Here is a 12,273-nt window from a genome sequence, read left to right on the forward strand (position 1 = left end):
ATTTCTAATGCTTGTAACTCAGCATGGATATCTCTGAACAAGAAACAACTCAGTTTGATTTGTAGGTATATTGTAAACCATTTTTACAACTCTCATTTAGTTTTTTTTTTGCTTTGGACAGGCTGGTAATAAAGCAAAAACTTTGGCAGAACATTTTTATGTCATTTAAGTGTATTATTTATTTCTAAAGAGTCTTAAAAGAGATAAAATAAAATTAATTCTTTTAGAAGCTTCTGCATACTAATAGGCATCCTTGGATAGTACTAAATTGGAAATTCTTAATTTTTAAAGAATTATTCATTTAACTTTATTTGTTATTATTATTTTTTAACCCAACCAGAGAGAGACAGAGAATGAAAGGGAAAGTGAGAAAGCATGCCGCTGGATCCAGGACTCAAACTGTTGACCATGTCCAGCATCTCAACCACCACACCATCAGCTAGCCCCAGGGAATTCTTAATGGCCATAGTAATTTTAAATTATGTTACTAAGATCTCAAAACTTTATAAATACTGGCACTTTCTTTTAATTTTTTCTTTAAATTTATTTATTTTTTACATTAATTCACTATACATCATTAGAGCATACAAATAAATTTTCCATCCAAAATACAATGTATATTGGCTCAATCAAGCACATCAACATACATGTTATCAGCACATAATTTTCCATTTCTTATGTCTTGTATACTTAGCTTTTTTTGTTTTTGCCATCCTGGATTCCCTCTCACCCTCTGCCATGTCCCACCCTCGGGATAAACAGGACTACCCACCCTCCTCCCACATTGTCTCTGGTATCCATGGTTGCTTTCTATGCCTTCCCCCCCTTCCCATTTAATTGATTTGCTAATGAACTTAATTAGTCTAAATATTTCCAATATCAAGTGCAACTGATATATACCTATACATGAACCCAAGTCTGACTTTAGGCATAAACCTCAGTGAGTAGAATGAACATACTATAAAGTAGCACCTAGCTGGGGCTACATAGCTTACTGCAGTCATCAAATATGCATTTTTTTAAAATTTAGATAAGAACAGTTTTACTGTTTTTTTTTTCTCCTGAAACTTTTTTTTTTAATTACTTAACATTCATTCCTTGAGCATCATCACAACATACTAAATGTGGTTTCCCATCTAGAATAAACTGCATAGTGGCTTAATCATGCATGTTATCAATAATATTCCATTTCTACTTTCATATATATGTATATGTATATATATGTTTTTTACCCCATGTTTGACCCTCTGCCCTTTCCCACTCTCTTATTACACTATCTCTGCTATATACAGTTGTCTTCAATTCCTTTTCCCCCAACATTTTGTTGATCACACAGTATCATAAGTAATCTAACTACTTTCAGTAGCAAGTTCAGCTGGTAATTTCAAGAAAACCAGTTTTGAACTGGTAACGATATTTCCTTGCAACTTAAAGTCTAGAAACAGGTTAGTATTCTGTTTAAATAGGAGGTACATGAATCTATTGACAGCTCAAGACAGGACAAAAATCCTTTAAAACCAGACAACAAAGCTTAGAAGAAAAGTAGCAATATTTTAGTCAAGTCACAGAATGTTGTTTCATTAGTTCAGTCTCATGTACTTAATCTTTCTTCTGTTGTGGTTTGATCTTTTAGATTGAATTCTGGGATATAATATACATCTCCAGACAGTATGAATGTTCTGAATTCTTTATCAGACATTTCCATGATTTCCATTGAACTGTGTGTGGATGAAGAGGAGTTATCCTTTTCCCTTGGAGGAGAGGTATTTTTCTGCTTCTCCATATTTCTTGTGGTCCTGCAGCGATTTCTAGTCATCTGGTGGATGGTTGGTTTCTTCCCTAACTTAAAAGTTCAATCTGAGTATCGAGGAGCATGCAGAAAAGGAAACAGAAAGAGAGAAACAACAGCAACAACAGCCAACAACAAACAAGAAACAAAAAGAGAAGAAAAAATGAAGAGAAAAAATTTCAAAAAACTGAAAAAATTAATATTTAAAAAAAGTCAGTAAAACCCCAAAATTAGAAAACCGCATGGCGCACAAGCACCACGCAAAAATCTAAAAAGCAAACATTTTAAAAAAGAGAGAAGACAGAGACAGAGGTAGAGAGAGACAAATATGGGTACAGAGAAAGGAGGCTGGTATAGAGACAGGAGTCTTGAAAGGGGTCTTCCTACCACGTGAGTTTTTTGTGCTGGAGGCCGAATTATCAGTGGGAAATCTTCATTTCTGTTTCCCAAAAATGGCTAGGTCACAGGAGCCATGAAGCTCAGTGCTTTCAGGAAGTACTTCAATTTTTAGAGTTAGGAATTTTATTTTTTATATAAATTTTTAGCCTCTTTAAACCAAGAAGAACCAAAGTGGGAAATAATTTATTCTGATATTGGCTCTGAGCTTTTCTTGACCAATTTAGCCAATGCTTTTTTAAAAAGTATGCAAAAAATAAAAAGAAAGCTAAGATGTTGAACATAAAAATATTTTGTTGCATTAGCCACAGTAATAGCCACTTACTATGAGTTTTTGACAGAATCAGACAACTGGATTCAATTCTGTTAATTACCTAATCCAATCCAATCCTGGACTCAGTCCAGTTTTTGTTGCAACTCCAAATTTAGTGTGGACCAAAATGTGCTCATATAAAACTCAGAGAGCTCTAAACATAAGTCCATGGAGCTCAAACATGAGAAAGAACTTACCCACAATCCCCAGTTGCTATGAGAGTGGGATCTTGGGCACTCATGCACATGCACCTCGCATGAGTTTCAAGCAACTGGGTATGAGACTGGAACCACCGTCAGCCATGTGTCCAGAGACATAACTGCCACCCCATCTGCTGGCCCCGAGTGGAGTTTTAATTGAGCAAATCTTAACTCAATTCAAATTGGGCAGCTGTCCCTGACCACCTCTGGACAACTCCACATAGTCTCATGGTAACGTGATATTTAATTTTCAGAAAAGTGTAATGACGTGCAGAAATGGGAAAGTAATGTACAAAAATGAAAGTGAAAGAATGAGGTAGGGTAGCAATTTGGGTTGGTTACACTCTCAAGTTTGTCTGCGTGAACACAGTTTAAAAGGTGCTGTGGTTGTCTGTAACCTAGCAACTAGCTCAGAAAAACAGCTTAATATATACAATTTTGGCTTATCTGTAGGGATTCAAGTGTGGGAATACAGTGGCCATTTTATGCCAAAGTAGTTTAATTTAACAGTTTTAAGCCACTGGGTCCAGGACTAGAACCATGGGCAGTAATGTGGGAGTCCAATGATGTAACTGCTATGCCATCTGCTGGCCCTTAAAATTCTTTTATTTTATGTTAAGACGGGATACATAAGGGTCACAAATACTGAAACAAGAGTTCCTGATACCAGGACAATTTTATTCCTGGTGCATTTATCCTGTGAGATCTTCTCGACCCTCCATTCTTCTAGATTCCTGAAGGCCACCCTGTTCATGTGACTAACTAACCAAAACAGTGGAGTAGCATGTGTCTGGGCATCACAGAGGCTTGGGATGAGAGCCTGCCTCTACCTCATGCTCCCTATTTGATCATAAAACAGTTACTTATTCTTCTTCAGTCATTTTTTCCTTATCTATGTGACCAGTAAAGTCTACTTTTAAGGATGACAGGGGGAAGAAAAGAAAGCTGTATATAAATTTTCTAATACACAATCAGTGTGTCATCCTCATTATTGCTATACCACTTGCTATTGAAATTTGTTTCTCTCTTTGAAAATCACTCATTTTGTTTCGCTCTTTGGAAATCACTCACAGGAAGAAATATATTTCAGCATGGGGCCAGCAGGTGGTGCAGTGCTTAAGGTGCTGAACACCCACATGGTCAACTGTGGTTAGAGTCCCTGACCCAGCAGCTTGAAACACATGCTGGGCACTTGTACATGAGTGCCAAAATCCCAAGAGGATAGCAGAGGAGAAGGGATTGCAGCATTGCCATCCTCCCTTGGGATGATTTCTTGTTTACTCTCTCTCTCTCTGTTGCTCCAAGGAGCATACATGCTAGAAGGGATTGCAGCATTACCATCCTCCCTGGGGGATGATTTCTTGTTTACTGTCCCTCAGAATGTGAGGAAGTACTGGACACTCAGCCCTGTTTTGTTGACTGGGTATACAATGACTAGTAGCTATAGATTGGCTACAAAGTTCTGTTTCATTTCCCCTGCAAGTTTCTGAAGCTGTGCCCTGAAAACTGGACCCAGGTAACAGGGTTTGTCCTCCTGGGATTCCCCAGGAATCACATCCTGCAGGCCCTGTTGTCCTGGGGCTGATGGTGGACTACGTAGTAACAGCCACAGGCAACCGGCTCATCATTGCCCTCAGCTGGGTGGATAACTGCCTGTATACACAGATGTACTTCTTCCTGAGGAACCTGTCCTTCCTGGAGCTGTTGTTGGTCTCTGTTGTGGTTCCCAAGATGCTGGTCATCACTCTCACGGGGGATCACACTATCTCACTTGCCAGCTCCATAGTTCAGTCCTACCTCTACTTCCTTCTAGGCACCATGGACTTCTTCCTCTTAGCCATCATGTGTCGCTGGCCCGTTCCCTGGCCATCTGCCACCCACTCCACTATGAGACCCTGATGAGTGGCCGTGTCTGTTCCCAACTGGTGCTGGCCTCCTGGCTAGCTGGCTTCCTCTGGGTCCTCTGCCCTGCCATCCTCATGGCCAGCCTGCCCTTCTGTGGCCCCAATGGCATCGACCACTTCTTCTGTGACAGTTGGCCCTTGCTGAAGCTATCTTGCAGGGACACCTGCCTGCTGGAGCTCGTGACTTTTGTGCTCTCCACGTCAGTGCTGCTGGGCTCGCTGGGCCTGACCTCAGTTTCCTATGCCTGCATTCTTGTCATGGTCCTCCAGACCCCCACCACTGCCGAGAGAAGGAAAGCGTTCTCCACCTGCACCTTGCACCTCACGGTGGTGGTTATTGTCTATGACAGGCCCATTTTTTAAAATTTCATTTTCTTCCATACATTCAATCACATTATTATTTCTCTTACAAAATGGATATTTCAACAGGTGAACATTTCTCCCTAGTACTGTTGATAAAACTACAAAATATCTTCAACAGATAATACCACACCTCTTTGTGCCATTAATGCTTTGCCTCCCTGTCCCTCCCCAGCTCCATCTTTTTTTACATCTGTTTGTCAGGCTCTGGCCCTCCTGTTCAACAAAGAGGTCTCTGTCTGGAGCTGTATCTTCATGCCCCTCCTGAACCCATTCGTCTTCAGTCTCCTCAACGACAAGATGAAGCAAGCACTGGGAGATGCTCTGAGTCTGCTCCAGCCCACTGCTGTGAGGAAACTGTGAGGGTCACAAGATAGAGAAAGCCTTCCTGTTACACTGGGGGATGAGGCAAGCAAGCACTGGGAGATGCTCTGAGTCTGCTCCAGCCCACTGCTACGAGGAAACTCTGAGGGTCACAAGATAGAGAAAGTCTTCCTTTACACTGGGGGATGAGATGCTAAGCAGTACTCAGATCAGTCCCTAGCAGAGCAGTGAAGCTCCAACAGCTGACTGAGGTTGGAGTCCAGCCATGTTGGCTTGACAAACACACTGGGCATGGCCAGTCCGTGGTGTGGTGGTGAAGGCAGATAGATCCCACATGGCTGACTGTGCAGTTCAAGTCCTGGTGGCTGGAGAAACATGGTAAGTGTGTGTATGTGCTCAAACTCCCCAAAGGAGGGAGGAATGGAAGAAAAAGAATTGTGGGATGCTTTCTCCATTTTACTCTCTGTCTCTCTCTCTCTCTAATGAGCACACATGTCTTCTGGCAAAAATTTATTTTTAAATAAGTAAAAGAAAAAGAAAAACATTCCAGGCACACATGTGCATGCCCAAAATTCTCTTAGGATAGAGAAATGGAGGAGAAAAGATTGCAACATGACCATGCCCCACTGGGGAATGCTTTCTAACTGACTGTCTCTCTCCGGCAAGGGTACACACTCTCTGGCAGTAGAAAAAGCAGGTATCATAAATGTTCAATTGTAAAATATAGGAGTCAGTCTATCTAGTCGTCCCTACAGTTTTCCTTCAGTCTCCACCTCCCCAAGGAGAAGGCTATAATCCAACCATTTGGGTTTAGGAATTCTGGTGATGATACATTTCCTTGGAGGTGGACGCAGGCTTTTAGAGCATGCATGAGGTCCATGCAGGAAGTGGCTCCTTTGCTTTCTCTTGTGTGTGTTAAAACCCTTCCACTGCTGGGAACCAGCAGTTAGCGTAATGGCTATGTCACTGGACTCCCACGTAGTCGACCACGGTTCGTGTCCTGGACCCAGTGGCTTAAATCTCACGCCGGGCGCATGTGCGTGCGTGCCCAAGATCCCGAGAGGAGAATGGAGGAGAAGGGATTGCGGCGTGCCCATCCCCCCTGGGGGGTGATTTCTTGCTTTCTGTCTCTATGTCTCTGTCTGGCGAGCACACGCGCCCTATAGCGAAAACCTCTCCAAAAAAAAAAAAAAAAAAAAAACCTTCCACTGCTTAAGTCTCATACCAAGTTGCACACTGGGGATGCTGGCACAGAGATTCGGAGGTGGAGCCTTTCCACCCAGACTGGGTGTCACAAGCAAACTAAACAGATCCTTGGTGCTGGGAAATCCAGCTCCAGCTACTGCAAAAATCGATGGTTCCTCAACTGTCGCTCAGCACTATTCTGTGACTTGCAGCTCCTGTGAAAATGTCATAAAGGACTAAGGCCAAGACCAGTGAGATATTTGTACGTCCCTAGTTCTCAAGTCAAATTCTAATAGACTGCAAATACAGGACAACCATTCAACCATTCCCTTTAGAGATACCATTAAAGGGCTGGAGATAGTGTGGAGGCTAAGGCGCTGGACTCCCACATGGCTGACGGAGTTTGAGAGCCCTGGACCTGGTGACTTGCTTTCTTATTTCACTCTCTCTTGCTGGTCAAAAGCCAAGAGGGATGTTAGGGCACAAATTCTAAGGGGACACTCATCCACCCATCTTGGGGTGGGCAAGTGCAGGGTTGGCTGAGACCCGAGTGGAGGCTTCTCAGTGCTGCACAGAGGCCTCTCCACTGTGGGGCCCATAGCTCAGCTCTGTGCAGGGCTCGGGGTATACAAGGCAAACGCAGCTGCCATATTTACCTCTTGACTGTGAGTGCCCAACAAGAAATAAAATGTGTGAATCAGGAAGTGTTTATAATGTGTGGTAAGTGTTCCTGAGTTCTGGGACAAGGACTGGCAAAGAACAAGCTTGGGTTAGAGATGAGGGATGTGCATCCGAGGAAGGGCCTTTATACCAAGCGGGAGGCTGAGTGGGACATAGCTGGAGGTAAGAGAGGAGCCATCCCGATACAGCAAAGAGGAGGTACAAGGCCAGGGAGTAAAGGAAGAGGCTGTGAGAAATAAATAAATGGAAAGTCAGAAAAGAAGGGAGTTAGAAAAGTGAGATTGGAGAGGTGGGTGTTGTCTGGGTCAGATGGGAAGGACCTTATCTATGGTGTAATCAAATCATACTTGGAAGAAACATGGCTATCCTAGTTAATAAGCTTTTAGACTGATGCATTTTGTTTTAGAAATAAGCTATGTTGGGATCTGCAGATGGTGTAATAGTTATGTCACTGGACTCCCACATGGTGGACCATGTTTCAAGTCCTGGACCTGGCAGCTTAAAACTCATGCCCAGCACATGTGTATATGTGCCCAATATCCCAAAAGCAGAATGAAGGAGAAGGGACTGTGGAGTGGCCATGCCCTCTGGGGGGTGATTTCTCACTTTCTGTCTCCCCATCTCTCTCTGTCTCTCCAGTGAGCACAGGCACCTTATAGCAAACATATTTCTTAAAAGAAAACAAAAAAATAAACAAAATGGGCCTTGTTTTTCAACTTCATCTACAGTTCTATGTGAAGATTGATTTACTTGTTTTATTAATAAGACATAATTTGGATATCTTGAGTTTATGGTTTTGTGATTTAGCTGGGTAAACTGTCTTTCTAACAGATAAATTATTTGTAAAAATTTTAGAACTTAGAGGCCGGCATAAATAAATAAATAAATAAAGTTAAATAAAATGATTATTTTTAAAAATAAATAAATAAATAAAAATAAAAATGTTAAAATTTATATTCTAAAAAATTAATTTGATTTAATTAATTAATTGACTGATTTTAGAGAGATTTTTGTTATAAGGGGGTGTATGTGCTTGCTGGAGAGACAGAAAGCAAGAAATCATCCCTCAGGAGGGATGGCCACACCACAATTCCCTTTCTCCACTCTCCTCTCAGGATTTTGGGGACACAGACACCTGGCATATGTTTTAAACCTCTAGATTCAGCCCTCAAACTGTGTTCAACCACATGGGAGTCCAGCGACATAACCATTCCGCCATCTTATGGTTCCCCAAAATCATATTTTAAAAGCTCAATCAGCTGTAGGAAAATTGATTAGAAAAAAGTGCCTGCTTATTTTACTTAACACATCTTCCAGGTTTGTCCATATCACCTTGAATGACAGGATGTCATTCTTTTAAAGGCTAAAGAGCATTCCATTGCATCTATACCACATTTTCTCTGTACGTTCATCCATCCATGGCCATCCTGATTGATTGCCTATCCTGGCTATTGGAAATGGAGCTGTGGAAAACACCAGAGTACAGATACCTATGATGTTCCTCTCCTTCAGGAGTTTTCTAGTAGTGGGGCTGGTGGATCATATAAATGTTCAATGTTCTATTTTTAGTCTTGTTGAGGAACCATAAGACAAACACAGAGAGAGAAAAACCACCTGTTTTCACTTGTGAAAATTTTCTTATAGAAGGTGAGAACAGTAGTTAGAGGCTGGGGAGAGACGTGGGTAAGGAAAGGGGGTTGTCAGTTACAAACACAAGATTAGTTAGACAAGAACAAGTTCCAGTGTCCTACAGCACAGTGTGTAACTATAATTAACAATAACCTGGCTAGCCTGTGGCCTGGTGGTTAAGGCAGGTGGATCCCACGTAGCTGACTGTGCAGATAGAGTCCCAGACCTGGAAGCTTGAAAACAAACTGGGCATGTGTCATGTGTGCCCCAAATCCTGAAATGAGAAAGAAATGGAGACAGGTTTGCAGCATGAACATGCTCCCTGGGGGAAGTGCTTTCTCGTTTTTTCTCTGTTTCTCTGTTCCTCTTCAGTGAACACACAGACCCTCTGGCAAAATAAAAATAATAATAATAATTTGCTATGTATGTCAAAAGACTATTGATTTGTATTTATCTTCTTGAATGCTCTTTTATTTATTATTATTTTAGTTTTTTTGCCATAGGGAACATGCGCTCACCAGGGAGAGAAAGAGAAAGTGAAAAAAATCACCCCCCAGGGAAGATAGGCACAACAAAATTCTGTCTCCTCCGGTTCTCCTCTCAAGATTTTGGGGGATCAGCAGCTAGCATAATGGCTATGTAGCTGGACTCCCACGTAGTTGACCATGGTTTGAGTAACAGACCCAGTGGCTTAAACTCACTCCGGGTGTGTGTGTGTGCATGCCCAAGATCCCGAGAGGAGAATGGAGGAGTAGGGATTGTGTCATGGCCATCCTCCCTGGGGGGTGATTTCTTGCTTTCTATCTCTCTGTCTCTCTCTTTCTTTCTGGGAAGCGCATATGCCCTATATCAAAAAACAAACAAACAAATGAAAAAAAAAAAAACATAAAACAAAAACCTCTAAAAAGAAAAAAGATTTTGGACACACATGCACATCAGGCATGATCTTCAAGTCATTGGGTCCAGAATTCAAAGTTTGATAAACCATTTAGGAGTCCAGTGCCTTTAACCACACCACCTGCTGGCCACCAATTGTGTATTTTAAGAGAGGATTTTTAATGTTTCCAACACAAAACAATGATAAGTGTTTGAGATCCTGGATATGCTCATTACCCTGATTTGATCGTTACACATTCTACTCATGTAATTAAAAAGTCATAGTTTCCTCCATAGATATGTACAATCAATATGTGTCAGTAAGACAACAACAACCAAACAGGAAGTGGCAAATGCCGCAGTCGGGAAGTGATGGTGAAGACTCAGTGAGAGACCTTGCTGGGTGTGACTTCACTGTTGGCTGGGAAGCTGGAGCACATGGACAGTCAGTACACATTTTGGAAGCAGAAATGATAAGATGAACAGTCTTCCAGCCCATCGATCTTCAGTCTGTATTAGAGCCTGGCTAGTAAAGGGAAGCCCCAGCTGTTACCAAGGCCTCTGACAGGGGAAACAAGGTCCCGTGAGGCAAATGGCACTTAGCTCACAAGGAAAAGAACAGTGAAAGCTTCCCAGCAAAAGTTCTCTTTCACCAGACACCCGTGAGAGTAGGCAGGTGATGGGAGGTGACCGGCATTTCCTGCAGCAGGGGCTGCAGGTGCCCAGGTTCCGAGGTGCACTGAGCATAGTCAGGAAACTGAAGGAAGTACATTATCACTGCCAAGGAGGCAAAGAGAGGAAAGGCATGAGAATGAAAGGTAAGCAGGCTTCGGTTGGTCAGAAGGTAGGTGACAGGCAGCAACCTGCATTTCCTGCAGCAGGGGCTGCAGGTACCCAGGCTCAGAGGTGCACCGAGCATAGTCAGGAAACTGAAGGAAGTACATTATGATGGCTGGGGAGGGAAAGATAGGAAAGGCATGAGAATGAAAGGTAAGCAGGCTCCATTTGGTCAGACTCTGTGTCAAATGGGCGACCACAGTTCAGATCCCAAATGTGGTAGCTTCCTTTCTCCTTTCCTCTCCCCCCTCTGGTCAAATTAAAATAAATGAATGAGTAAATAAAATTAAATATATATATATTTTTTAAAAAGAAACACCATTTAGTAAATGTAATCTCACTTACTGCCCTGTGTTTTGTACAGGTCACTTTCTCATTTTTCCTCAGCTTCCTCATATGTAAAATAAAGAAATTGAGTTAGAAGAGTTTTAATGTTTGGGTAGATTATATATTCTCTTTGAGAATCTTATAAAATCCCTATATCTCTTTCCTTTAAATAACTTATATACATACAACTTAGCATAGTATTAAGGTTTTTTTATGGAACACTTAAGCTCATCTCTGGAGCCCTAAATAAGATAATTAGAAGTACCTTTTGGGGAGGGGTGGAGGGAGGTGGTCAGCTCTAGCAATCTATGATTCTGTATTATCCTAGAACTGTGGATTACATAGAAGTTTGTCCCAATGCACTTTCACCAATACATTCCAATAGCAAACACCATCATGACACAGATTTCCGTAGTAATATAGATGGGTGGGTGGAGAGAGACAGACAGATAGGAAGAAATAGATATGGAAAAGGAGAGAGAAGGAGAGAGGGGAACAGGCCTGTAAGTTTCACTACTTCTCAGGCAAGCCATTCAAAGAACCAGAAAACACTCCAGACACAGAGGGCTCTTAAGTTTCATATGCTAAATGGGAGGGAAGATTGTTTCCAGATCAGTCCACTATCCTAAATTCCAGCCACTGTCAGTGCCCACTGGGCCACATGAGCCATGGTGGTCTGTTTTAAGAGTAAGAGTAAGTAATGATTTTTATAAGGACAAGAGAAGCACCAATCTTTTGGCTGCTGCTCTACTGACTTTTCTGTACCAATTAAATCAGGAAAGTCTGGAAATTTACCTTCCCCCACATTCTCCTCTGGAAGAAAGCAAAGATAGATACATACCATCTCACAAGCAGCTTTAAAATCATATTGTCTCTACAATTATAACTATCTTTAGATCCCTTGGTCTCCTATATCCCATTGCAAATGGGAACTATTAAACTCTTACTTCAGGTCAGTAGGGGGTGTAGTGGTTAAAGCACTGGACCCCACAGGGCCTACTGTATGGTCTGAGTCCCAGACTTGGTGACTTGAAATTTCCACTGGGCATGCGTGTGTGTTTGTGCCCAAAATTCCAAGAGGAGAATGGAGGAGAAGGAATTGCAGCATGGCCATCCTCCTTGGGAGGGGGGGGGTGATTTCTCACTTTCTCTCTGTCCCTCAGACAAGTGTTTGCATCTTATGGCAAATTTAGAAAAAGAATAATACAATAAAGAGTAAACTCTCAATCAATTTCTGAACTAATGCTAAGTAAAAGTCGTTCAGTTCCTAGGTCATTTCTGTACTTTTCCAGAACTTCTGCCATTCTTCTCATATATACTGATTCAATAGTACAAAACAACCGTTTGACTGTTCCAAGGAAAACTGTTTTCCCAATAGCAATCCAAGCTATTGAAATTGCCTCCTTAAGCCATCCATGCATTAAGCTTTCTACTCCCAAATTTTCACCAGGA

General features: G+C 41.9%; 1 pseudogene; it reads left to right on the forward strand.

The window, feature by feature from the left end:
- The first annotated feature begins 4,181 nt into the window (after positions 1 to 4,181).
- On the forward strand, positions 4,182 to 5,325 carry LOC102485855 (olfactory receptor 6T1-like; annotated as a pseudogene).
- Positions 5,326 to 12,273: the final 6,948 nt, after the last annotated feature.

The sequence above is a fragment of the Tupaia chinensis genome, unplaced genomic scaffold (genome assembly GCF_000334495.1).
Source record: "Tupaia chinensis unplaced genomic scaffold, TupChi_1.0 Scaffold000210_1, whole genome shotgun sequence".
Taxonomy (NCBI): Eukaryota; Metazoa; Chordata; class Mammalia; order Scandentia; family Tupaiidae; genus Tupaia; species Tupaia belangeri.